Genomic DNA, 27560 nt, shown 5'->3' on the forward strand with positions numbered 1-27560 from the left:
GCAACCTCCATGCAGTGACTCAAACCCTGTCTCCTCATTGCAAGGCAGCAGAGCTTTCACTGCACCACAGGACTGCCCAAAGACATTATCAATTAAGACAGATATTCACAGAACAAGTGTCTTCAAACGTTTCTTAAATGCAGTGAGCGAGTCAGCAGTTTGAAAGGAGGTTTGTCCGTTCATTCCACCATCTGGGAGTTACACATGAAAAGAATCTGGGCTGAGATTTAATGCCATGAGGAGGTGGCATCAGTAAGTGCCATTCATTAGTGGGCATACAAGGCTCGCAGGACCCCAGGAGTGCCTCTGTATACTCCTGAACTTAATGTGTGCTGCTAATGTGAATCCAGGGAGTGATCTAAACAGAAGAATGACATGTACACGGCTCGGTGATCCAGATGTGAGTCAGTTCCGTTAACTATTTTCTGTTAAATGAACTGTGTAATTTTTGAAAAGTCATTATTACAAGACCTGCATTTGAAGTAATTTAAATGATACAAGTATCTTTTATTTGATATTAATTGTGGCCTAGCAGTCAAGGTGGTGGACTTCATATCATAAGCTTCCCAGTTCAGTTTTTGACTTTACCTGACTAGGCAATGGTCACTTAAAAAATAATACAAATTAAAATATTTTTCTGTGGTGCAGTGGGTAGCCCTACCATATCATGGATCCAGAGTCTTGGGACCAAAGATTGAATTGCCTCTGTGGTCTTTGCATGTTTTCCCTGTGTCTCTATGGGTTTTCCTTCAAGTTCTTCAGCCCCCAATATGGTAACTGGCAACTGTAACCCGGCTGTGTGCGTGTCAGTGGGCACTGCGATAGACTGGCACTCTGTCAATGGTTAGTTCCTGCCTTGTACATGATGTTGCTGGGATAGGCAATAGCCTCTCTTACCTAGAACGTTATTAAGTGAGGTTGAGAATGTTATGTTTTGTTCTACTATGTTCAATGTGAGGTGCCATTGTGACTTTACAGTGCTGGGACTCTCATTCACTTCCTGGCTAGGGGGATGCCAGTATCCTCCCAGTGTTAAGTGGTGTTGAGTGATTGTGACCTGATAGCACATTATAATAGGGTCCAGTCCAATGTTGCTGTGCATAAGACTCTGGTTAAAGAAGATAAAACATACAGGATATGGATGACTGGAAGTCATTTTTAAATGAAATGCTGATGTTGTTCAACAGTAGGAATTGTAGCATGTAATGAACGTGTTAGTGGCTAACAAACTCTTGCTTCTGTGCATCTTGGTATGACTGCCAACAATGTAGACGCGTTGGTTTTCTTATTAAAATTCTTAACACCCAATACATCCATCCATTTTCTAAGCCCGCTGGAACATATCCTGGTAACATCTGGAAGGAACTAACACAGGGAGCCCAGTTCAGTTTGGATCTAAAAGAGTTTATATTTACTCATCCATCTATTATGATTTATCTAGCTCAAGGTTGTGTTTATATAAAATATACACAAATATGGTGTCTTCAGAAAGTATTCAGACCCCTTCACCTTTTATACATTTTTTTTATATTGCAGCCTTATGTTTAAATCATGTAAACTAATTTTTCCCTCATCAAACAGCACTCTCACTCAGCAGTCTTTAGACCCTTTGCTATGAGTTGTCAAATTTGGCTCAGGTGCATGCCATTCTATTGATCATCATTGAGATGTGTGTACACCATGTTTGGAGTCCACCTGTGTTCAGTTCAATTGATTGGACTGACTAGACACACTTATTTATGAAAGGTCCCACAGCTGACAATGTGTATCAGAGCAAAAGCCCAGCCATGAAGTCAACTGAATTGCCTGTAGAGCTTAGAGGCAGGAATGCGTCATGGCACTGATCTGGGAAGGCTATGAGAACATCCAAAAGCACAGTGGCCTCCATAACTCCTAAATAGAAGAATTTTGGAACAACCAAAGCTCTTCCTAGAGTTGGCCACCCAGCCAAACTGACTTATCAGGAGAGAAGGGTCTTGGTAAGAGAGGTGACCAGGACCCTGATAGTCACTCTAGTCAGGGTGGAAATGGGAGAAACATCCAGAAAAACAACCACCACTGCAACACTCTATTAATCAGGGCTTTATGACAAAATGGCCAGATGACACATAAAATCCAGCTTGGAATTTGCAAAAAGGCACCTAAAACACTCAGACTATGAGAAACGAGATTCTCTGGACTGAAGAAACCTGTTTGGGCTCAGTTCTCATGTCTGGAGGAAAAAAGGCACCACTGATCACCTGCATAATACCTTTCCAATGGTGATCATGTTGTGGGGTTGTTCTTCAGTGGCAAGGAGTGAGAGACTAGCCTGGATTGAGGGAAAGCAGAATAGAACAAAGTGCAGAGATATCCTAAATCAAAACCTGCTTCAGAGTGCTCTGGACCTCACACTAGGCCAAAAGTGCACCTGCCAACAGGACAAGGACCCGAAGCACAAAGCAAACACAACACATGGGTGGCTTTAGGGTCAGCTCTGTGAATGTTTTTAAGTGGCACAGCCACAGTTCAAACAACTTTGGAGGGACTTGAAGGTAGCTGTCCACTGATGGTGTACTGTACATCCAACCTGACAGAGCTTGAGAGGATCTGCAGAGAAGAATGGCAGCAAATCCCCAAATTCAGGTGTGCAAAGCTTCTGGTTTCAGACGCATGAAGACTCCAGTCTGGAATCACTACCAAAGGGGATTCGACAAAGTACTGAGTAAAGGGTCTGACTACTTGTGTCAATGGGATATTTCAGTTTTTCATTTTAAATAAATTTTCAAAAATTGTTAAAACCTGGTTTTCACTTTGACAGCATGTATCAGAAGTGAAGGGATCTGAACACTTTGTGAAGGCACTGTATGTCAAGACCACCCCATCCCCCATATTACTGCAGTACTCTTAACTTTTTCTTCATTCTTAACTTATTTTAATCCAAAAATAAAACTGCATTTAGAAGACTATTCCCAGAAGTTAAAAAAATGTGTTTTACATATTTAATGAAAAAGTGAAAGCATTTTTGGATGGAGTATATTCATTCATGAATGAAATAGCTGTCAGGTTTGAATTCAAAAGGACAGACCATTTCCTCCAGAGCCTGAGCACAAGCCGAAATCCATTAGCTGGGCTCTGCTTCATGTCTGAGGAGCATTAGCTTCTAACCCAGGATCAACAGCGATGACTGAAATTTTATCAACAAGTGAAAGGTCAGCTGAATGAGTACACGGTAAATGGCGGGGTCTTGCTGAATATTTAAACATACCAGGCGGAGATGGGAGTTACGCGAATAAATTATACATGCCTTTGCAGTACAGAGTACAGCTAGAAACTTTCAGCAGCGAGCTGAAATGAAATAACGCTGCTCTGTGCCCCTCTTCACGCTGTGAATGACTCCTCGACCACATGTTGGCATGGAGCTCTCGTTAATTTTCTTTATTATGCAGGGCAAAAATACTTCTTCTTCTTCTTCTGGCTGCTCCCAAAATGTCCTGTCCTCTGCATCTTGTTCTGTTACACCCATCACCTGCATGTCCTCTCTCACCACATCCATAAACCTTCTCTTAGGCCTTCCTCTTTTCCTTTAATCTGGCAGCTCTATCCTTAGCATCCTTCTCCTAATATACCCAGCATCTCTCCTCAGCACATGTCCAAATCAACACAATCTTGCCTTTCTGACTTTGTCTCCCAACCGTCCAACCTGAGCTGACCCTCTAATGTCCTCATTTCTAATCCTGTCCATCTTTGTCACACCCAATGCAAATCTTAACATCTTTAATTCTGCCACCTCCAGCTCTGTCTCCTTCTTTCTGGTCTGTGTCACCGTCTCCAACCCATATAATATATCTGGTCTCACTATCATCCTATAGACCTTCCCTTTCACTCTTGCTGATACCTATCTGACACAAATCACTCCTGACACTCTTCTCTACCCTCCTTGCACTCTCTTTTTCACTTCTCTTCTACAAACCCCATTACTCTGAATTGTTGATCCCAAGTATTTAAACTCATCCACCTTCACCAACTCTACTCCCTGCATCCTCACCATTCGTCTGACCTCCCTCTCATTCACACACATGTATTCTGTCTTGTTCTTACTTAACCTTCATTCCTCTCCTCTCTAATCGAAATAAAGACACTTCTCTCTTATTCAGGGTGGTCAAAAAGTCAAGAAATTTTTTTTTGAACTTCTTCTTGATAGCTGTAATTCAATAAAAAATCAACTGGACTCAAGTATTAACGTGATTGACTCCAGTAGAGTCTCTAATGGCACACTGTGTTAGTGAATCCTACTGAAATGTCCTGAATTCCAACCATTACAAAATAAAGGAGGCACAGTGCTGGATCCAGGGATCTGCTGCCGGCATGTTACTGTCTGATTAAGAATTTGCTTTTTCTCCATGTGTACTCTGCTTTTGGTCCAAAAATGTCATGTTAGTGTAACTGGTAATCCATATTGAAAACAAATCCAAAAACTGGAAGTCTTATGCAAGAGCGGTCAAGCAAAAAGAGGAGGCAAGCATGCAAGATGTAAAAAAAAGTCAAATGAAAGGCCAAAGGATTGTGGAAAGACAAACTGATGGGGAGTATTCAGAGAGATCATCATTACTAGTGTTAGACACTATACGTGGGACATGAAAATGGGGGCATGGCCAGGATGGCAGCAATATTCCGACTAAAGCTACTTAGAATAAAAATGTCTACCGATATACTGATGCTGCCTCAAGGTGGAAATAAATTCTAAAAATTAACTGAGATTTACTGGGGCCTAACTAGAGCAGCATCTGGGCACCAGCTAGGACCCTACCCTACATGGGGCAAACTCACTCACACATCCACCCTCACTTCTATGGCGTCAACTAAAACTGATGTCACATCTATTCAAGAGGGATATGTCATATTTGATGACTGCAGCAGGTGATGTTGTCACCTGAGCATGAATATGCTAGGATCTCCAACATAGATGGCAGCATAAAGACTTCTCAGGGCGGCACGGTGGCGCAGTGGTAGCGCTGCTGCCTCGCAGTTAGGAGACCCAGGTTCGCTTCCCGGGTCCTCCCTGCGTGGAGTTTGCATGTTCTCCCCGTGTCAGCGTGGGTTTCCTCCGGGTGCTCCGGTTTCCTCCCACAATCCAAAGACATGCAGGTTAGGTGGACTGGCGATTCTAAATTGGCCCTAGTGTGTGTATGTGTGTGTGTGCGCCCTGTGGTGGGTTGGCACCCTGTTCGGGATTGGTTCCTGCCTTGTGCCCTGTGTTGGCTGGGATTGGCTCCAGCAGACCCCCGTGACCCTGTGTTCGGATTCAGCGGGTTAGAAAATGGATGGATGGATGGATAAAGACTTCTCTGTTTATGTTCACATTTCAAAGTGTAACAAGCTTTTCCTAACAGCCAGTAACATGCTGCCTGATGGAGCCGGTGGTCGTGCAAGTGTTTGACAAGTACACAGAGTTCAGCCGCAATCAGGCACATAAAACATAAGACATCAAGCAGATGAGCCTCTCTTCTATTAGCAGGGTCCAAAAAACCTGCATTCCTTATTCCTTGTCACTGCATTATACCCATTGTACTTCTGGCTGGGTGCACATTGGTTGTCAGCTCTCACAGAAGCCACCACTACGTCTTAAGACAAAGCCAGTTTGATTTTGTTGGGGCAAGTTGCCAGTTGGAATGAATCACTGGGTATATCACACTACATGACTGACTCTGACTCCCTAACATTATCCTGAAAATCTACAACAGAAGTAGTCTAATGTGACATGGCCTAAAAAGTAGCCAATTAGCAAATACGTCTATGGCACACGGAAACAAACTGGAGAATGTGGAGGTGAATTAATACAGAGACAGGGAGAACTTATCACAGGCCGGGATTCAAACCCAGGACCCTGGAGCTGTGAGGCAGCAGCAGCAGCACTAATCACCCAGGGTACATTTTATGTCTGTAGAATTGACACATTTCTTGTATTGGAAAAGTTTACCAGAAGAGGTAAATTGTAATGGCACCTCATAATGCTGCACATTGGGATCACATCAATGGTGCCCTCAGAAAGTATTCAGACCCCTTCACATTTTAACATGTTCTTTTGTTGCAGCCTTTCGCTAAAATCACTTAAATTAATTTTTCCCTCATCAAACACCACTCAATACTCCAGAATGACAAAGCAAAAAAGAGGATTTTAGGAATTTTTCTAAATCAATAAAAAATAATAAACTGAAATACAACATTGATACTAGTATTCAGTCCCTTTGCTATGACACTTGTGGCTCATACGCTTCCCATTCCATTGATCATCATTGAGCTGTTTCCATATCTGTGGTAAATTCAATTGAATGCACAGGTTTAGTAAAGGCACACACCTGTCGAAATGAGGTGCCATGGTTGATGATGTTTGTCAGAACCAAACCTGCCTGCCTGCAGAGCTTAGAGACAGAATTGTGTCAAGACACTGACCTGGGGACAGCTACATAAAACTTTCAACAGCATTGAGGCTTTGAAGAAGTTAGGAATAAGCACAACTCAGCCATACTGTACAATCGGGAGTAAAGTGTTTTAGTAACAGAGGTTACTCCAGCTGAGCTCCAGAGAACCTGTGTGAAGACCGGAGAAACTTCTAGGAAGACAACCATCATGTTAACACTCCACTAATCTGGGCTTTATGGCAAAGTGGACAGACAACAAATGAAAGCCTGCTTGGTGTTTTTAAAATGGCAACAAAAGGATGCTCAGGCTATGAGAAACACGATTCTTTGGTCTGTTGAAACCAAGATTAAATTGTTTGGCCTTAGTACTAAGTGTCATGTCTGGAGGTAACCAGGCGCTGCTCATCACCTGCTCAATACCATTCCAATGGTGGAAAATGGTGGAGGCAGGGGCTGGGAGACTCCAGAGTACTTTGGACCTCAAACTGAGCCAAACATTCACCTTCAAGCAGGACAAAACCCCTAAGCACAAAGCAAACACAAGCCAGGAGTAGCTTAGGGGCAGCTCAGGGAATGTTGGCCCAGCCACAGTCCATATTTGAACTCAATCAGACATCTCTGGAGAGACCTGTAAATAGCTGTCCACTGATGGTTTCCATCTACCATGACAGAGCTTGAAAGGGTCTACAGAGACAAATGGAAGAAAATCTTCATATCCAGCTGTGGGAAACTTGTTGTGTCGTAACCAAGCAGACTCCATATGGTAAACGCTGCCAAAGGGGCTTCAACAAAGCACTGAGTAAAAGGTCCAAATACTAGTGTCAGTGGCATATTTTAGTTTTTTTATTTTGAATACATTTTCAAAAAACTCTAAAATCCTATTTTTGCTTTTACTGGAGATATTGAATGTTGTTGGATAAGGGATAAAGTTCCTTCTGAAGGCACAAGATATGCTGTTAGTAAACTTTATTCTTTAATGACACTCTTCACTGTGAACAGGCCCAGGGCACTTACATAATCTTACACTTCTGTTCTCTGTGCTGTCCCATCTTATCTCATTATCACACGCACTTAATCCAGGTGACCCGAGCCTGTCCCAATAACACTCGGTTCAAGGCAGGAAATGTCACTAAACAGGGTCCCAGTTGCCTGCAGGACCCACTCACATGCACAGCCTCATTCCCACACATAAGACGGGAGGAGAAAACAGCAAATAACTTAAAAGAGTGACATAGCACTCCTGTCTCAGCATCCAGAAAAAAAAAAAAAAACACAGCAGGAAAGGGGGAGGCAGGCATTCAGACTAAGGACATTAAAAAGGGGCTTGGAGCAAAGGCACTCCCCGCTGAGTCCATGACATGGCTTCCTGCAGTCGAGATAAGACCCCGAGACAGGCTTCATTGTTACTCAAACATTGACAGCCTTTCATGGGGCAAAAATAGAATCCCAAAGTCTACACGCTCACTCTCGGAAATGGACAAGCCATGTTTAGAGCATTGTTTTATATAAAGAGCCCTTTGCCTACGTTAAACGAGATGGAAACCATTAAGGACCCAGAAAAGGAGATTAGTGGTCTCATGATACCTGTGTGAGAGGCAGTCTCCTTCATGAAGAAAGTGTCTGATAAATGAGATTAAATCATTTTAAAATAAGGAGTGACTGACAGTTTGTAATTACATAGTGTATATCCTAAAGATGTGCACTTTTTCTTTAAACTTATCGTATTCTATTTATGTCTATAAAAAGTAGAAATACCCTAAAAAGATGAATCCTGAAAGTATGGCATTTCACATACATTATAATGATTTTTTTAAAACAAAAATGAAGTAATGATAATCTTAGCAAGCATAATGAACTAGTTGTGATAGATCTTGAATATTTTAAGTCATTATCAGTATTATCAGTATTATCATTGGCACGAGCTTTACCCAAAGGCGACTTACAAAATAAGAACAGATGTATTTCTTACCAACGGAGGAAAAGATGGTGAAGGAAGTGAGAGGTAATGACTGAACTGGCATCCCTGTGGCGCACAATCCACTGAACTAGTCAGTGCCAGCTTATTGGCTCTTCTTTATTAATTACTAGTGGAGGGGCCTGGCATTGGTAGGATATACCTGTATTTGCATAATCAGTTAAGGGAAAAAATATACTTACATAGCTTTGAAATGTTGAATCATTACTGTCTGTCATCAACTCTACCTCTCTGGTAACGATCAATGGCTCTGCTCACCCAAGTTGAGAATTTGGTCTTTATGTGTGGGATTCGATTCTATAATTGCACTAACTTCTTGCAGGTTTGAACTTCTTGAATGCTATGTCTTTGTACTTCCTGATTTATTGTGGATTAATGAATAGATAGAAACTTTTGAAGCCCCAGAATCTGTTACACAATAATTTCAGTTAACTACAATATACACCCAAAGTTTAATGACTATCCACTCAGCTGTTTTGCAGTAATGTGTTTTTTTGGGACGATAGTTCTCCCATTGTGATTCCACAATGAAATTCTGGAATCTCCATGAAGCCTATATAGTAGTTTAAATTACACAAACAATAATGTAAATAAAAACTTTTGTGAAAGTAAAGAGAGTGATGCAGGATTTTTGTGTTGATCCATCATCACACCATACCAAAACTGCCATCATTTTCATTGAATCACTGACATGGCATGTTCACTTTCACTGTAAGGTCGTCAAAACCTAAAGAATAAGCAAAATACTTTACCATCAGCGAAACCATTTTGCTATAATAAAGCAAGTTTGTTTTGGTACCCCCATAATTACAACACTGCTTCTCAATTAAAGTCCACATTTTGTGTTGTCTTAACAGAAATCTCCATGCAAAATTTCAGGAAACTCAACTGAGCTGTTTTGGAGTGATGCTTTTTTTTGCCTCCAACATTGCAATCACCCTTCCAGATGATGTTTTTGAACACACCATGTTGCCTGGATTTTAAGTTGGTTCAGCTTACCTATGCATGCAAAAAGTAATCAAGATCAACTTAGCCATTTTTCAGTTAACCACCATAACCCCACTTACAACTTCACTCCTTTGTGAAATGTTTGAAATACCATCTAGCCTGTATTTTCACTTGGAGCAATGGCAACCTATATTCAAACTTCTATGAAAATTGGATCAGTTGTTTTTATGTAATTGAGGAAAACACTTACAGACGACAAAATCTGAGGGTTGAGACGAGGTCTTAAATGTGCAAAACAGATTAACAACATAAAATTAGGCCACAGTATTCAAAAGAGTGGCAGAAGGTATTACCATTTAATTTATATAAATTAAAAACTTGTTCAATGTTATAATTCACTTATGAAATTGATATTAAGTTAGGTCCATCATCATCATCATCCAACCTTAATAAAAGGACACATGTCTGTGTTTCCAACCAGTTGCTATGTGTCTGTCATTTCTACAGATTACTTCAGATATTGTAGGCATACAAGTACAGTAATAGAAAAAGCAGACTCCTTATTTGTAGATGAGTTTTTTAAGTAGCTAATGATAAGTTTGATGCTATGGTCAGATGGCCAGGAGGACAGAAAAAATAAAAAAGAACTCCCGGGTGAGACGTGGAGAATAAAACATAATTCGAAGGGGTTCCAAAGGGAAAAGACCGCTCAGCCGCCACTGGCCATAATACCTAACATAAATGTACTTACGTCATTCCTTAATGTTTTTTTTAAGCTTCATCCTTGAAGATCTGATGTAGTGAGTCTCATCAACAGTTGGTGAGTCCGCTTATGCTCCAACATCACAGGCAGCTGCACAGTGCTTTGATAAAAAGCAAAATAGAACAGAAAGCAGAGAAAATACGTCAATTGTAATTTCAAATCCATGAAGTATCTAGTTCTAAGCATTTATAATTTATTAAAAGTAGAACTAAAATGCAGCTATGAGAAAGCCAAATAAAAAATGTAGTTTTTTAATGTTCCACAATATTAGCCTAGCATATCTCTCTAACAGCAAAGTATTCCCGATTTTTAGTGCATATCAACAAAAGACTGCCTCGCCACATCTTTTAACTTCGCTCATGAAGTGATAGGCACCATTATTAGAAAATCTAAGATTACGATTGAGAGAATATGGGGATAGATGCTCCAAAATGTAAAAAACACACAAAACAATTAATAGTATTTTAAACTCGTCTCTAAAGAATATGGGTAATCAATGTAAGGATGTTGATACAGGCGATAATCTAATTGACTGCCGTAGGGGCGGAGCCTGTTCCTACAGCAACAGGCGCAGTGCAGGAGCCAGTCGCGAATAGAGCGCCAGTGTACTGCGCATAGGCGTTTGCGCACGTGCCAATAATCGGGCCACTTAACAGAGCATAACCGCTGTAACAAACTGTCCGGAACCTTTTATTACTAATAATTTGTTTAAGTAAAATATTTTAAACACAGCACAATCAGGTAGCCGCACACGTCTATTAGTACAAGTCTTCGGGGCAGACAACACATTAGTCATGAAGAAGAAAGATGTTTTCGTGGAGACATTTCCCTTTCAAACAATAACCTTTTCTTGTCATGAGACTGGGTAACTTCTCTACATTTTTCACAGGGCAGACGGAAGATCTTGCAAGTGAATCTGCCAGCATTTGTTAAGAATTTGCATTGATTTCCTGCTTCAATTGCAGTTCTAAATTGGCCCCTTTTGCGGGTCATTGCGTGAGTGAACCTCACCGCCACGGCCGTGTGCTGCCATTGCTACCAGAGTAGGCATCTGCCATCGCGACTCTAAATTGGGGTTCAATAGATTTGAGAATGTTGGGGATCCTAATGCTGAATTGGGGCGCCGCTATTTACCTTCATCATCGCTCCGATTGTTAAAGAAGATTGCGGATGGGGGCGCTTCGTGCTTTCTGTTTTTTTTTTTGTAATTTCCCTTTAGCTGCTTGGGGACATGATACTGTGAAGCGCCTTACGTACCCAATAACAATTTTATAGATTATAAGTTAAAAGATACCGGTAAAGCGGCTCGCTCATCGCTGTACACTTGAAGAACACACTCTTGTAATTCTCAATGAAGACCGGTTGTGTCAGACTTAAGTAATTTAAAACAAATTAAGTGCCAAAAGAAGTCAAGCAGATGGTAATAATTGGCTGCCTCGTGGCAGTGTCTGCAGCTGACGAACAAATGATTAACTGGCTGAAATTTAAAAAATGACTCCTGACATTGAAAGCTACGAATGTGATTTTCCAGGTAAGGAGGCACACTCGCGCATACAGTGGGTTGGACTTCTGAAGCTGGCACGTTCCTCCCGAGTCTGTGTGGGTTTTTCCTTTGGGCATTTTGGTTTCTCCTGACATTCCAAAGACTGACGTGTTCAATTCACTGCTGACTCAGACCTGGCCAGGTGTACATGAGTGTGTGTTAGTTGGCCTGGCACCCGGTTGCTTCTTGCTGGCGCCCGGTGCTGCCAATATAAGATCCTGAACTGGATTATGAGGTTCTGATGATGGATGTATGGGCGAATTACAATTGTCTTTTTAGTATCGTATTTGTAGTGTGGGATGGAAAATCATAAGTGACAAAATCTGATGTCTAGGACTATAATAAAAATGTGAACATTTCTAAAACGATCCAATAAATCTAAACTATCCACTGCGATTACAATAGCTGTTTGTTTCAAACACACTCCGCCTCAGACGCTGTCCAGAACCTTACATCTGACATGCCATGCTTGCACAAGGTTGTACAAATGCGGTCTAGACTAAAGTTGCTGTTTCCGCAGGTAATGTTTGAAACCTAGGAACTGAGATGCTAACAGACACGGCAGTGCAAGGCGACACCCACTGGAAGACAAATGAGAATCGTGGACTTGTTTCCAAAGCATTGTATTACATTCAAGATCGTGTCGAAGAAAAACACTGACCAGATGCTGCTGTTACTTAACCTTTTGCTGCATCCTTCACAGGCACGGAGGCTGTACGGGTCGCGAAATTTAGAGGGCGGTACGCTGGAGCAGCGCGACCTCGGGGCAGGCGGCATCTTTGGTCCGATTCAGTTTCTGTGTGCGCTTTATTCGTTCTCCTTTGCTCTCGAGGCTTCTCTCTAGTTACTCCGACTTTCTCCCACTTGATTAAAGACCATTTGAATCGTCGTATAGGTAAGCCCTCAGTGCATTGGCGCAGAATACAGACGCTGTGGTTGATCGCATTTTATACAGCAACATGAGGTGTACACTTTTAAAAGTAAAAGTGCTAACGTGGTTCTTCAGAGTGATGCCATAGGAGAACTAGTTTTGGTTCCCAAATGAGCAATCCTCATGAAAAGTTCCACAAAGATCCTCTATTTATTTCGATCCGAAATAAGTTCAATCAGCGCCAGTCGAAGCTCATACGGGGTGAATGGACGTCGCCCCTCGTTCTCCACAGCATGTAGTTGGTATTATTGGGTGGCACAAACGGCGCCCCTTTGTGTAAATACCACGGACTTTACAGAGCGTGCGCACTTTACTTTAGGGCTGGGTGTCTGCAGGTTTTCATTCTAACCTCTTCCTAATCACTGATCAGTTTTCACTGCTAATTAACTTCTTTTCCCTTCATTTTAATAGCTTTGTTTTTAATGATTCAGGCCTATGAATTCATTCTTTTTTTTCATTAAATGGCAGCCAAACAGAAATGAGACATGAAAGGAGTCGGCAGATGACCAGCTAAATTGCGGCTTCAAACTCCAACCAGTTCATTAACGTGAATCCAATTCTTATTAATTAAACCCGTCCTTTAATTCATGGCTGATTGCTACTCTCATTTTGCTACAGCAGACATTTCGAAAACTGCTCATTTTCTAAGAACATTGTCAAATTGTTATGGTGACCTGAGATCAGCCTTACTGAGAGCTTCACCCATCATTAGTTTCAAATGTTGGGTGACAGGCACAGGTGAGCTGGTCATGTGGCAGCTTGTTTTGCCTCTCGTTGTTTGGCTGCTAATTAAGGAAAAACAAACAACTAAGGGGCCTGGGCCAAATTAAATAAAACTAAGGCAAAAGTCACTGGTCACTAATTAAGAAGATGGCTAGAATGAAAACCTGCAGCCACTGTGGCCCTCCAGGACCGGAGTTGGACACCTCTGCTTTAGTGGCTAACATTGCCCACTCAGTACCATCATGCCATGCCTTAGATGACTGCGGACGCTTTGAAACCTGTTGGATTAAACCGGCTCTGGGTTCAATAAATAGCCATGAATAGGCGATGACAGATTTGTGAAATACCAAGGAGTTCCTGATTTTAAAAGGACTATGGCTGCATTCGTTAACACAGGCTAACGTCAGATTTTCTTAATCTGCCCCTATCCTATTAGGTAGCCTACTATACATTAAATATGTTCACTTAGTTCATGTTAGGAACCTTTTCAAAACTCAAAGAATCAACTTTATGTGCAGAAAAACCCTTCTTGGAATGACATTTTGTGGTCAAGCACTTCTTCTACAAGGAGTCACACAATTTAGGAATGTAATTAAAAAACCAGTATTTTTAAAACTATAGTTTCAGATTCATTTTTCTATGTTTTTTTTTTTTCCTAATTCCACTTTTCATGCAACAAAGTGGGGAGGGCGTCTGTCTGGGGCAAAAAGCTGAAACTAACTGTGGACGGCAGTGCCAGGGTCTTCTTAAAAGCCAAAGCCCCCCCGGGCAAAGTAATGTGCTGGGGCCCCTATTTTGATAGCAAAACAGAAACATACATAGGCACCTGAAACATCATGGCGGTCAATGCTCAAGGGGCCTCCAGCCAGTACCCATTGTGCCCATATGTTAAGATGGCCCTGGAAAGCACATCAGTCCATTTAGCATTTAGTTACTCACAGCGGCTCCAATGGTGAAAGCCCAGCCAACATGAGAGATCTTGCAGACTGCACGTGGAAATGATGAATCGGGAATTCGGCTAATGTACCTGGAGCTATGAGGTAGTTATGATTCTGGTAATATTCCTTATTCAAAATTGCTGCATGCCCTCTGTTATTCATTGCATGAATGGGCCTTTTTAGGTGCATTCACATAAAATGCTGTGCACTTATGACTGTCTGCATGAAACAAGTCAGCTTCCAACACTTAATCTTCAAGGAAATTTCGCCTTAAATTTAAGGTTTCATGAAGATATCTCAAATAGAACACGCTGAATTTCAAAAACTATGGAAGATTATTCCCACCAAGTTATTATTATGCTCATGATTGTTTTGAACAGGAAGATGTTAGCCACACACATAACATTCAATCAAGTGACAAGGACTGAACAAAAGTTTAATCAGGTTAAAGTTTACAAAAATTAGCACAGATATTTTAGCCTTGCACACAACTGTCATTTCTGCCTCATGGTGCTAGGGTCTGCTTAGGGTTTGCATGTTCTCCCTGTGCATTTATGGATTGATTCAGTACTGCATATAATTCCCTGTTTTATTAATGCAGAACACAGGAAATGCGTCACTAATCCTTCTCAATCAGGAAAATACGTTTAGTCCTTCATAAGCTGTGAAGTAAACAACATCCACCCCCTTTTTCTATCCCCAACCTGTGCCCCAGAAGATTTGCGGCATGGACGCTAGCAGCTGGGCCACCAGATCACACCATTTCAACAAAAAACAAGATTAAAAGTAAACCGATACTTTATAGGTTTCTGCCTCTTTGATGAAGTAAGTAAACAAAAGTTACAACTTTCTCCATGTCTGAAAACAGATGACATTTCCCAAATATAGTCCATCTGTACATTTCTAACTTCTTTGTTTACAGGGTCATCAGGGAAACAGGGTGTCTTTCTGGCCATAGGAAATCACCAGTGTTCAATCTGCACTAAAAGTGGAAACAGTGTCTCCATATAGGAGTTAACATTGGGCATGGTGCCACTTTGGCATCTCTGTAAGATCTAACACTGGACTGGCCACCAGTCTCGTGCTGAGGAAGCAGGCTTAGGCACGCATTCACTCAAAAATGGAGGCTCCATTGGTGTTTTTGAGAGTTTTATGAGATACTGCTCCCGTCTGTTTCAGGGAAAAACAAGAATTCAGTTAAATCCTACAAGCATGTAGTGTTGATTTATTCAATTTCTGAATAAGTTTATTCCAAAAGAGGGTTGCTTAGCTCATGCAGGCAGAATCAGGCACAAATCTGGGCCGATCCTTGGATGGGACGCCACTACATTGCAGGGTACACTCGCCCACAGTCACTGCACTCTTTAGGGTCGTCATCATTTAGCCTAACCTGCACACCTTTAGGATGTGGGAGTAAATCAGGATCAAGACAGGAACCAAATGGGCTTTTAAAGCACTGCAGGGCATGTGTATCCATAACGCTGATGAGAGTCCAATTTAGTTTTCATCAATTAATTCAACACACACACCTGAAAAGGAAGTGGGGAGAACCTGCAGACTTCATGTGGGTTTGGTCTGGGCTGAGCTTTCAATGCCGGGTGCCTGAGCTGTGAGGCAGCACTGCTATCCACTGGGCCACTGCCCTAGAGAATATGGTCATTTATTAGAGGAAGATCACTGCCACCTCACTGACTTTCTGGTGTGTAAGCAGAATTACACCAAGATGGTTTTAGCTTTAATGGGTATACACTCTGTGTGCCATAGTGTTTGGAATCAGGTAAAGGGATTTTTTTTTTTTACAATGTCCCCCGGAATAGCTTATTAAGTCAGTGGTGGACCTATAGCATTGAGCAAGTTATGAGACTTAGATGGTCAAAGCAACATCATCCAATGGAGATAAACCATATACACCCTTAAAAATAAAGGTGCCAAAGTGGTTCTTCATGAGAGATGCCATAGGGGAACCACCGCTTGATCCCAAAAATTCACCCACACGAAACTTCCAGAAAGATTATTTTATTTGAATCCATAACAGGCTCCATAAATAACAACGATTATCATATCAGATTGGTGAAATACCAATGGCTGCCTGGTTTTTAAAATCATTTTTATTGCATACAACCACACAGGCTAAGTTCAGGTTTTCTGGAAAATTAGTATCCTGGCAGCCTACTCTATCAAAGATCTTTTCTGTTTTGTCCACTAAGAACTTTTGTAAAGCCAAAAGAATCTAATTCATATGAAAAGAACATTTACAAGAATGAAATGCTCCTGGTTCTGCAAGGAACCGCACCACCCAGTAAAGTGGCATTTCAGAAGCAGTCATTTTAGGAGCCTGCGCCTATCCGTCGAGTTCCTAAACAGTGTGTGTTAATCATGGGCGAACCATAAAAAATAATAATATCTTTTTTAGATTCTCAGTTCTACTGATACCTGTTGACATCATATCCCAAGTCACACAGCGTAAACTGTGTAATATAAAATTAAAATGTAAACTAAATCTATCTTACATTAACACCTTTAAAACGTTTATGAAAAAGTGCAAGCTCTATTAACAATGTTCATTTTTTTTTTTTTTTTGTCCTCTTGTAAACACATTTTTAAACACGTTAAAAATGTAATTTCCAGGTGTCCTAAGTGTTTTGAAAGACATACAGGGTTCATGGGTTGTCGATACTGAATTGCCCCCGATGTGTGTGTGTGTGTGTGTTGGCCCTACGATGAACTGGCGCCCAGTCCATGAATTGTTCCTGCCTTACACCGGATACTTGCTGGGTTTTCAGCTCGCGCTTCCGTGCGTCCTTTTTTTTAATAAATGGGTTTAGAAAATGAATGGATTGATATAAAGTTGGAGCATATTTCATTTTTTACTTTATCAAAGAGATATTTTTGTTTATGAAATATTTTGTCACGAGGTGAGTGTGTGATTGTGACACTGAAGTTTGCTCAGACTGTCGCAGCGCTGTTTGTACAAGCAGGACATTGAAGCTTAAGGCGCGGACACGAGCGTGGGACTTTGCGGTCGCTTTAACTGACTGCTTGAAGACCTTTTTTATTTTATTGATTTTATTAAAAATAAAATAGCATTCCATAGAAATAACTCAAGTTTTACAAAAAAAGGTTCGAAACAAATCAACCTATTTTACTGAGAGGAGTGGCGACCTGACGTGCAAAACGAGGAAAATATACAAGTTGACCTCCTGTCAAGCTAAATCTGAAACTGTTTTTAAGGTTAGATGGCGTGCAAAAAAGAATTGCTTAGGAACGATGCATTGAATGGTCGTGTTCATTGATTATAATTAGCTGTGACTTTTGAGAAAAAATGCCCTTTATTGAAAATGTATTTTAGTAATATTACGAATCCGTTGTTGGAGGTGGGAGCTGGCTCCCCCTTACGCCTATAGACACAATGATATTACACCGCAACAGTAAATAACGCTAAGGGGCAAAACCCGAGTCTTTTTGTTCTCTTGTACTGTAGTTTTCATTGTGTGACTCACATAACAAAAGCCATGCGCAAATCCGACAATTGCGGTGCTGTGAGGAACAAAATTTCCATTTTGCAAAATATTTTTTGTTCGATTTCGTGCAATCCCGTATGCGATTTATATAAATAGCATCAGAACCACCGGTCAATCCTGCTTTTGATGTCGTTGGGTTCAAAGCCTATTCACGAGACAATCTTGGACTGGACGCTCGGTCATCCCACGGGCACCAAGGACATTCACTCTGATCGAGAGCGTCTCGCGGGGTTTTTTGGGTATGATGGTGTTAGGAGAAGTGGAATTAATACCAGGATGAAAAAAAAAAACACACACACACATACGAAGATGGCACGACTTGACCAGAAAACCACAGCCGTGTCGCCATCATACACAAACCTGGAGACACTCGTGACGGGTAGACTGAGAAACATCCATCCAAACCAGCTTATCCACAACATGCTAAAAACACGGCGAAGATGACGCTGTGATACGGCTGCAGCTTTTAGTACTCCGTCTGACTGCATGCCGTCCACGAAGAACTGAGCGCCCAAAGACCCCAAAAACGATGACGCTTAAACAATACCCCTCTGGAGCGATTAGACACATTCCAGTGTCTTACAACTGTTTATAATGATTACATTTTGTATGACCCAGGGCCATGCTGCCTCGGGTGTTCAACACACCCAGTTAGAAGAAAAAGACATAACGAGTCGTTCTATGGGCGAGCATTTAAGCTCCTGAAAATAAAAACAGTTGACGGTTTAAATCTGTGGGAGGGGCATAGCCGTTGTTAAATTCAATCATTTGAGGAAAAAGTGTCGCAGTGACTGTCACTTCACTGGGGTCCGAACCGGTTGCCAGGTCGCGGCCAATATCGAATCTGCACTTGACCCACCACGTAACACGTATATATATATACAAACCGGATTCCAAAAAAGTTGGGACACTATACAAATCGTGAATAAAAACTGAATGCAATGATGTGGAGGTGCCAACTTCTAATATTTTATTCAGAATAGATCACGGAACAAAAGTTTAAACTGAGAAAATGTATAATTTTAAGGGAAAAATATGTTGATTCAGAATTTCATGGTGTCAACAAATCCCAAAAAAGTTGGGACAAGGCCATTTTCACCACTGTGTGGCATCTCCCCTTCTTCTTACAACACTCAACAGACGTCTGGGGACCGAGGAGACCAGTTTCTCAAGTTTAGAAATAGGAATGCTCTAACTGTTCAATCATCTTGGGCCTTCTTTGTCGCACCTTCCTCTTTATGATGCACCAAATGTTCTCTATAGGTGAAAGATCTGGACTGCAGACTGGCCATTTCAGTACCCGGATCCTTCTCCTACGCAGCCATGATGTTGTGATTGATGCAGAATGTGGTCTGGCATTATCTTGTTGAAAAATGCAGGGTCTTCCCCGAAAGAGATGCCGTCTGGATGGGAGCATATGTTGTTCTAGAACCTGAATATATTTTTCTGCATTGATGGTGCCTTTCCAGACATGCAAGCTGCCCATGCCACATGCACTCATGCAACCCCATACCATGCAGGCTTCTGAACTGAGCGTTGATAACAACTTGGGTTGTCCTTGTCCTCTTTGGTCCGGATGACATGGCGTCCCAGATTTCCAAAAAGAACTTCGAATCGTGACTCGTCTGACCACAGAACAGTCTTCCATTTTGCCACACTCCATTTTAAATGATCCCTGGCCCAGTGACAACGCCTGAGCTTGTGGATCTTGCTTAGAAATGGCTTCTTCTTTGCACTGTAGAGTTTCAGCTGGCAACGGCGGATGGCACGGTGGATTGTGTTCACTGACAATGGTTTCTGGAAGTATTCCTGAGCCCATTCTGTGATTTTCTTTACAGTAGCATTCCTGTTTGTGGTGCAGTGTCGTTTAAGGGCCCGGAGATCACGGGCATCCAGTATGGTTTTACGGCCTTGACCCTTACGCACAGAGATTGTTCCAGATTCTCTGAATCTTCGGATGATGTTATGCACAGTTGATGATGATAGATGCAAAGTCTTTGCAATTTTTCGCTGGGTAACACCTTTCTGATATTGCTCCACTATCTTTCTGCACAACATTGTGGGAATTGGTGATCCTCTACCCATCTTGGCTTCTGAGAGACACTGCCACTCTGAGAAGCTCTTTTTATACCCAATCATGTTGCCAATTGACCTAATTAGTGTTTATTGGTCTTCCAGCTCTTCGTTATGCTCAAATTTACTTTTTCCAGCCTCTTATTGCTACTTGTCCCAACTTTTTTGGGATTTGTTGACACCGTGAAATTTTGAATCAACATATTTTTCCTTTAATATGATACATTTACTCGGATTAAACATTTGATCTGTCATCTACGTTCTATTACAAATAAAATATTGACATTTGCCATCTCCACATCATTGCATTCAGTTTTTATTCACAATTTGTTTAGTGTCCTAACTTTTTTGGAATCCGGTTTGTATATATATATATATATCTATACTTGTGTGTGTATTTTTTCATTTAATGTGGCAGCTCCTTTTTTGGAATCTGGTTGAGCTGCACCATTTTCAGTTTTGCACCATATACCCTATGGCAAATCAGGCAATGAAAAATTTTTGTGGTGCCCCCAAATTCCCCCCGAACCCCCCATCCCTTCCATTGAGGCCTTAAGCATGTGCTTATTTTGCTTAATGGTAATCCAGTCCTGATTGCTTGGATTTTTTGGTACCACCCCAAGTAAACACATTCACTAATGGCATCCCCTTTTCCCTTCAGGTCAAATTCTTTTTTTTTTTTTTTTTATTAATTTTATTACAATCCATACAAAGCAATCGAGTTTTTACAAAAAGAAAAATTAAGTTAAGAACAGATCGATCTTCTTTTTAGATTTTCTTGACCAGAGCTTCCTGCCCACCTACCAAGGCCTGTACTCAATGTCCGACAAGCAGGTGAGTGGTTAAGCGTCAGTATACTTAAAGGTATATGCCTAACCCTGTTTCACATTTCAGACCTCGATTCACTATTAACATAAAACACAATATGACTCATGTCCAAATATACTCTTAAAAATAAAGATGCCAGAGTGGTTCTTCAGAGTGATTCCACAAGGGAACCATTTTTGGTTCACAAAAGACACATCCTCATGAAGGTTTCAGAAAGAACCTTTATTTATTTAGATCTGTAACAGAGTAACCATGAGATTAGCGAAATACCAACGGCTCATGATTTCAAAAGGATTCTTTCTGCATACAATAACAGGCTAAATCCATTAATCTGGTAGTGTCCTGCTAATTACATTACAAATTTTCAGGGTTATTCTACATATATTAGGAAGTTTTTCAAAGCACAAAAACCAAGTTCATATGCAAAGAACATTTCTCAGAATATGAAATGATTCTTTGTCAATCAAAGGCTCTAAACTACACAACCCAGTAAAGATCCATATAAAGAAGCACTATTTATATATAACAAGGAAAAGTAACGGTTATAAAATGGCTGTTCACTGGGAATCCTTATGGAACAATTCCTTAAAAAAAATTTAATTCTGATTATGGAGCCTGGATGTCACAGATCTAAATAAATAAGGTTTCTTCCTGGAATCTTCATACGGATGGTTCTTTAGGGATCAAAAAATGGTTCCTTCTATGACACTGCTCTGAAGAACCGCTTTGGTACCGTTTAACTTTAAGGGTGAACGTCCATTGCACACTTTTAGTTGAGACAAAAATCTGTAAAGCTCCATCTGCAAGTGCAAAGAAAAAAATCTGAAAAGTTCCATTTGCAAGTGCCTGTGATGAATGCTTGTCAACAACAAAAACAAGCAAAGCGAAGGACATTTGGTAGAGATCTCTCATCTGACCACTGGTATGGATGGCTCGGCTTAGCTCATTTATGGCATCTGGAGACTGAAAGCACAAAGAGTTAAACGTGAGCTGCAGGCTGGTAAATGTTAAAGATGGCAAACAATGTCAACTGTGTTGGAGAACAAACATCCACATCTGCAAGTAGACACAGAGAGAGAGAGAAGAGCGTAATAAAGTAACGATTGTGCACTTAGCCTCTTGTTATTCTGGAGGAAGATGTCAAAGAATTTGATATCTTTTCTCTTAATGCTTATTTGTTTAGCAAAAAAAAAGTGGTGAATCATTTTAGAGTTTCAAAAGAGAGCAGTTTTCTGAAAATCTGGCGTATATCCGTTTAATATCCGGCACAGGCGCACTTCCCCACTTGAAGGATCACAGATCAGATATTATGTGTTACATCTGCATGTTGAGTATCTAAAACATTCAATAAAAACAAGAAACATGGACGTGCTCCGAAGGCGATACTTCTTACAAACGCTTATCACATTGGCAGCTGCCAGGCTCGATCGGATGCCCGTCCATAAACACAAGAAGGTTAATTTTAGTTAAGGCTGTTCGTTTAATTCCATTCTTGTCACACAGGTTACCGATTCAAATCTCCTTCTGACATCTTAAATATTAACGCAGCTTGTTTTGTGTGTGTGTTTTTTTTATTTCAAATACCTACGTACATTTTAATGTATTTATCCCAGGGCAACATACTTTTCTACCAGAATAATACAAAAAGGGCATTCACCTGAACGGGACAGAAAATAACACGTTGTCGTCGTACCTGAGTAAGCGTCTCGCACACCGCGCACCTGGAGCGGCTCCGCGGGCTGCGCTCGTTTTCAGACTAGAATGGCAGTTTTGTTCCTGACTGCACCGCAGCTGGGGCTTTTAACGTGTGAGATAGCACACAGCAACCACACCACACAATGAAAACTACAACAGGAAAAGAAGGCTCGGGTTTTTACCCCTTTAGTGTCATTTGGGGCTGTAATATTGCGTCATGGCAGACCTCCAGATGCTCTGGTTAAAACTTCGATGTAAAATGAATGGCTTGTCAATGGGTTGTGTGGTTTCGTGTTGAAGCACTGATTAACAAAGAACCATTTAATTCTGACATTTGTTCTTTGCCATTAACTTGGATCTTTGAGCTTTGAAAAGGTTTGTAATACAGTATGTGGACAAAACAGAAATCTTTAATGTATAGAATACCTGGATACTATAAGAAAACCTTATCTTAGCCAAAGTCACATGCTATATGCATGCTGTAAGAGTTCTTCTAAAATTAAAAACCAATTGGAATTTCAAAAGTCTGTATCATTGATTCATGGTTATTTACAAAATCAGCTGGATCTAAATAAATAAAGGTTCTTTCTGGAACCTTCATATGGATTGTTCTTTTGGGAACTAAAGTTCAAATTGCTCTGAAGAACTAAAGGGTAAACATCAGACAGAGAGAGAGAGAAGGCACTATAGATAGATAGATAGATAGATAGAAAAATCAAAAATAACCGTATAACTGCAAATATTTGCAGAGGCAGGCTAAAGTAGCTAAACAAGATGTAATAAAGAAATTCATTCTTTACTTACTGATATATTATTGATGTTTAAGGTCTTAGTTAAAAACAGATTAAAAACTGAATTTGCATGTTATGAACTTATTAATGAAATGAACACATAAATGCATGGGGTGTCGGGGAATGCTGTGCACTATGATTAAGGGTTGACTAATTATGGACTGATGAGGGCTAATCTTCAACACTCAGTTGTGTTTGTTTGATGGCAAATTTTCTATGTTTTTACCCTGAACTGATCTTCATTTTTTTTATTTAATTTGATATTTAAATGCTTTTTACGCTTACTGATTTTACTGTTATTTTGTTTAATGAAGGGGTTTTCAAAATAAAAAATAAAAATAGATGTCAAAGGCACTATATAATATATAGATACATATGAAAGGGGCTTTATAAAGGACAGATAAATAGAGATAGACATATAGATTTTTTTTTTATTAGTTTACCTCAGTACACGCCTCCTACACCACACATAAGTCAAATAAATAATATAAAAAACACGACCATTACTTCCATTACACTTCTCCTACACCACAAATAAATGCAAATAATTATCAATGATGGTTATATTTTTAACAAGAAAGAAACGATTCATAATTAACTCAACCACTACTAACCATGGGCGGCACGGTGGCGCAGTGGTAGCTGCTGCCTTGCAGTTAGGAGACCCGGGTTCGCTTCCCGGGTCCTCCCTGCGTGGAGTTTGCATGTTCTCCCCGTGTCTGCGTGGGTTTCCTCCGGGCGCTCCGGTTTCCTCCCACAATCCAAAGACATGCAGGTTAGGTGGATTGGCGATTCTAAATTGACCCTAGTGTGTGCTTGGTGTGTGGGTGTGTTTGTGTGTGTCCTGCGGTGGGTTGGCACCCTGCCCAGGATTGGTTCCTGCCTTGTGCCCTGTGTTGGCTGGGATTGACTCCAGCAGACCCCCGTGACCCTGTATTCGGATTCAGCGGGTTATAAAATGGATGGATGGATGGACTACTAACCATTACACTTCTCCTACTCCACACATAAATCAAGTAATTATTACAAAAACAGCATTGTATCACCACCATTTACTCCCATTACACTTCTCCTACTCCACATAATTTTTAATTATACATAGATAGGAAGGGCACTATATAATAGATAGATAGATAAAGGCACTATATAATCGACAGATAGATAATTACACATTTAAATTATAAACCCGTTATTCGCAGGGTCGGTTATAATCTTTTCATTTAGTTTTACAACATTGTTTCCTTATTATGGTAAACAATTAAAAATATTATAAAGAAAGTCGCCATATACTTTTTTTGTTAGTTTGCTTTATTCCCAGTATATAGATAGATAGACAGATAGCTATCGTCTATCAGAATAATACCCCTTGTTTAATTAACAGCTTTGATTTCCTGCACAGTATTAGTTTAATATAAACAGTTGTTTTCTAATGATGTTTGTGACAACTTTTATTTTCTAAATGCAGTTTCTATTGCTCATTTGAAGTTATTTCTGTCTTTCAAATATATCATTTTTAGCACTTTTTTATAATAGCTTAAGTATACGGTATTGCTTTATTAATTCATAATAGTTGTGATTCCAAATATATGCAACGTATGTCTCAATATTCGTTTACATCGCTTTGGATACTATTGAGTTCGCATCAGTTATATTCTAAAGCGTCTTTAATGGTGGACACCGATTCGCGTCGCTTTCCTCGGTGACACCTCTCCCGGAGGACACCTGTCCATCGCCACCCCACGTGGACTGTGTCTTCCCAGCCCATCCTACCTTTCCGAACGAGGCGGGGCAGGGCAGGGCTACACTGGAAAAGGGGAGGAGGAGGAGGAGGAGGAGGAGATGGAGACCCACTAGATGCGGACGTCTGCAGCTCAGTGGATTACTTCCAGCCTCGTAGGACGGCTTACATTTTAAATGTCCCCGTGGCCGCTTTGAAGGAGGAGTTCGCTCGAGGACTGGATGTGCTCACAAACGCACGAGTGCCAGATTGTCTGTTTGTTTGTGAGCGCCCCGCTTGTTTAAAACAAGAAGGAGCGATTCACGTTCGTACAGAGTGGGATTAACTGAAGACTGCTAATGGAAAACTGGCTCCAGAAATTCGTTGGCTTGTCTCTGATCGGTACTGACGCGTGACGGGAAATTAAGGTGAGCATTACCGGTAATTAACAGTTTTGCTAAATTGTTGTCATTTGGCACTGAGAGAGGTGATGACGCTTTTTCGCATCACGGAATGGGTTAATCATTTATTTGTATACCTTCGTCTATAAGTTAAAAAAAAACTTATTATTTAGGTCTTGTTCATATATATTTTATAATATGAGTTTTAACATTTAACACAACTGACCTCTTCATTAGTTAAGTATTAAAACTAAACCATGTTTCTGTATGGTTTCTCAATAGAACGGATTGACTGTTCTCGCAATCTAAACTCCGCTCTTTTTCGTTCTGTGATAGTATTTTGAGTCATTATTCCATGCTAGATCGAAAAGTTCCTTTGCTGAAATATTTTCAAAATGAAACTGCATTACATTGTAACAGTGTTATTTAAAGTTTAGCACTTGCCGCCTGCGTAAGTTTGGATTTATTTATTTATTACCGCTTTTTGCTTTTAAAACTAAACATGAAGAACCATACATGTGGCAGTGTCTCCACTATTTATACTTGAGAGTTAATTTCCCGGTCCTGAGATGCTTGCATATCTGATTTTCTGGTTACTCCAAATCGGCCAGTATGATTGTATGTGTGCGTGGGTCGGTGTGAAGTAGCGCCCCGTACACGCCGTGTTCCTGCTTTGCCCCAGGCGATGCAGTTCCAGCCGATTCTGCTCCGAGGAAGTGAATGCTAACGTGTGCTTCATTTGGCTTAAGATCGTTATCTCGCATAGGTAGTGCTATGCCATCTCTAAAGCTCCGTATGATAGTTTTCGGTGTTTTTAATTTAGTTTGTCGTGCCAGTTTACTCTTTTTACGTCAAAGGTACAACGATTTTGCATCCATCAGCTTTGTGTGGCCATGACATCCTTTAACCGTTTAAACAGTCAGCATGTTATGGGGGACACTAAAGTAGCCCCGTTCGAATGAATGCGCTCTCAGGTAACCGGCACCCCATTTGTTTAAGAGATTTTCCTTGATTCTGATGCCAACAGCATAAGGTCCGACTCCTTGACTGTACGGACCATGAGTGATTGGATACTGTCGATTTTTCAATTTCCATATTCTATTAAATCTGGATCAGTGCTGGCAAGGATCAGCTAATTGGTGGCCCATTTAACAGCGCTGTCGAGTGAATTGTTCCTTTAGACGAAATACGACTTCGTGCGTTATTCTGTACATTTGTGCGTGTTAAAGTGAAACAACCTTTTGCCTGAAGTCGGTGACCGCGACTGCTTTCAGATTAAGAGTAAAGCCACTTCACTTTTAAGCGATCCGAGATAAAATTTTAAAAAGTGACGCTTGGTTCTTTAATGGCACATTAGTTGGTTGGATGGTTCCTTACAGAACCATTGTTTGACAAAGATCCATCTCATTCTGAGTAGGGTTCTCTGTATATTAAATTCTTTCATCTTTGAAAAGGTACCTGATATGTGGTGGACCAAAATTGCAATCTTTAATGTATAGGACACAGGATAACTGATCAAGCAAACCAGAACTTACCCGGGTTATTGTATGTAGTAAGAGTCTTGTTCAGATCATGGACCCATTTATCTGCACAAATCTGTTCCATGTATTCATGGTGATGTATGGAACATGCTATGGATTTAAATAAATAAAGGTTCTTTTCCGGAATCTTCATGTTGGTGGTTCCCCTTTGGCATCACTCTGAAGAACCGCACTGGCACCTTCATTTGTAAGAGTGTATAATATTTTACATGCATCCTCAATTTGACTTAAGCCAATTTAAGGTAATAAGAATCCACCCCGGAGAAAATGCCAGTCTATCACAGGAGGCATTTGTGCCCACTGATACTTGCCAGTTTTAGTGTTGCCAATCAAATAAACATACCCATCTCTGTAATATCCTTTGTTAAAGTTCTGGTACAAATTAAAGTTACTTCAAGACATTATGTTTAAAACCTACTTGCACCTAATTGGAGTTGATGGCCTTGGCAGGATTCACTTTGTGGCCAATATGCAGTGACACAAAATTAATTTACAAATCATTTTGGTGTCATACCCACAGGAAAAAACCTGCACAGGTACAGAAAGAATAGGCCGAGTTAAATTAAGGTCAGATTCATTGCAGCTGATTATCTCCTTCATTTAATTTCTGCCACATTTAAAACTCTTTTGAATGTTGCCTTTCAAGAAAATAACGCTCAATTTTCTCTTAATTACAAGCATACCCTCCGGTGAGCTACTCACCAGCTTAACTAAACATTCTGGTGTTCCTCCTCTTCAGAAGCAACTGATCTGAAATGACCTCATAGGCTT

The 27560-nt window shown here is 40.6% G+C and overlaps 1 protein-coding gene and 1 long non-coding RNA gene across 3 annotated transcripts in view; one reads left to right on the forward strand and one right to left on the reverse strand.

The window, feature by feature from the left end:
* Positions 1–11449, reverse strand: part of LOC120518073 — a 67394-nt gene extending 55945 nt beyond the window's left edge. Inside the window, exons 1-2 of the long non-coding RNA XR_005631173.1 lie at positions 11382–11449; positions 10076–10187 (exon numbers count right to left, since the gene is read on the reverse strand). This is a non-coding gene — a long non-coding RNA (uncharacterized LOC120518073). The remainder of the gene's footprint in view (positions 1–10075; positions 10188–11381) is intronic.
* A 102-nt stretch (positions 11450–11551) lies between these two features.
* The window catches only part of fam110d (family with sequence similarity 110 member D), a 50355-nt gene continuing 34346 nt past the window's right edge, over positions 11552–27560 (forward strand). The window contains exon 1 of one of the 2 annotated variants that reach the window (XM_039740655.1): positions 11552–11618. The gene's annotated coding sequence lies outside the window, so the exon portion shown is untranslated. Of the gene's footprint in view, positions 11619–24990; positions 25276–27560 lie in introns of those variants that run through there. The other variant, XM_039740654.1, reaches the window with a different exon arrangement.

Source organism: Polypterus senegalus, chromosome 17 (genome assembly GCF_016835505.1).
Source record: "Polypterus senegalus isolate Bchr_013 chromosome 17, ASM1683550v1, whole genome shotgun sequence".
Classification (NCBI taxonomy): Eukaryota; Metazoa; Chordata; class Cladistia; order Polypteriformes; family Polypteridae; genus Polypterus; species Polypterus senegalus.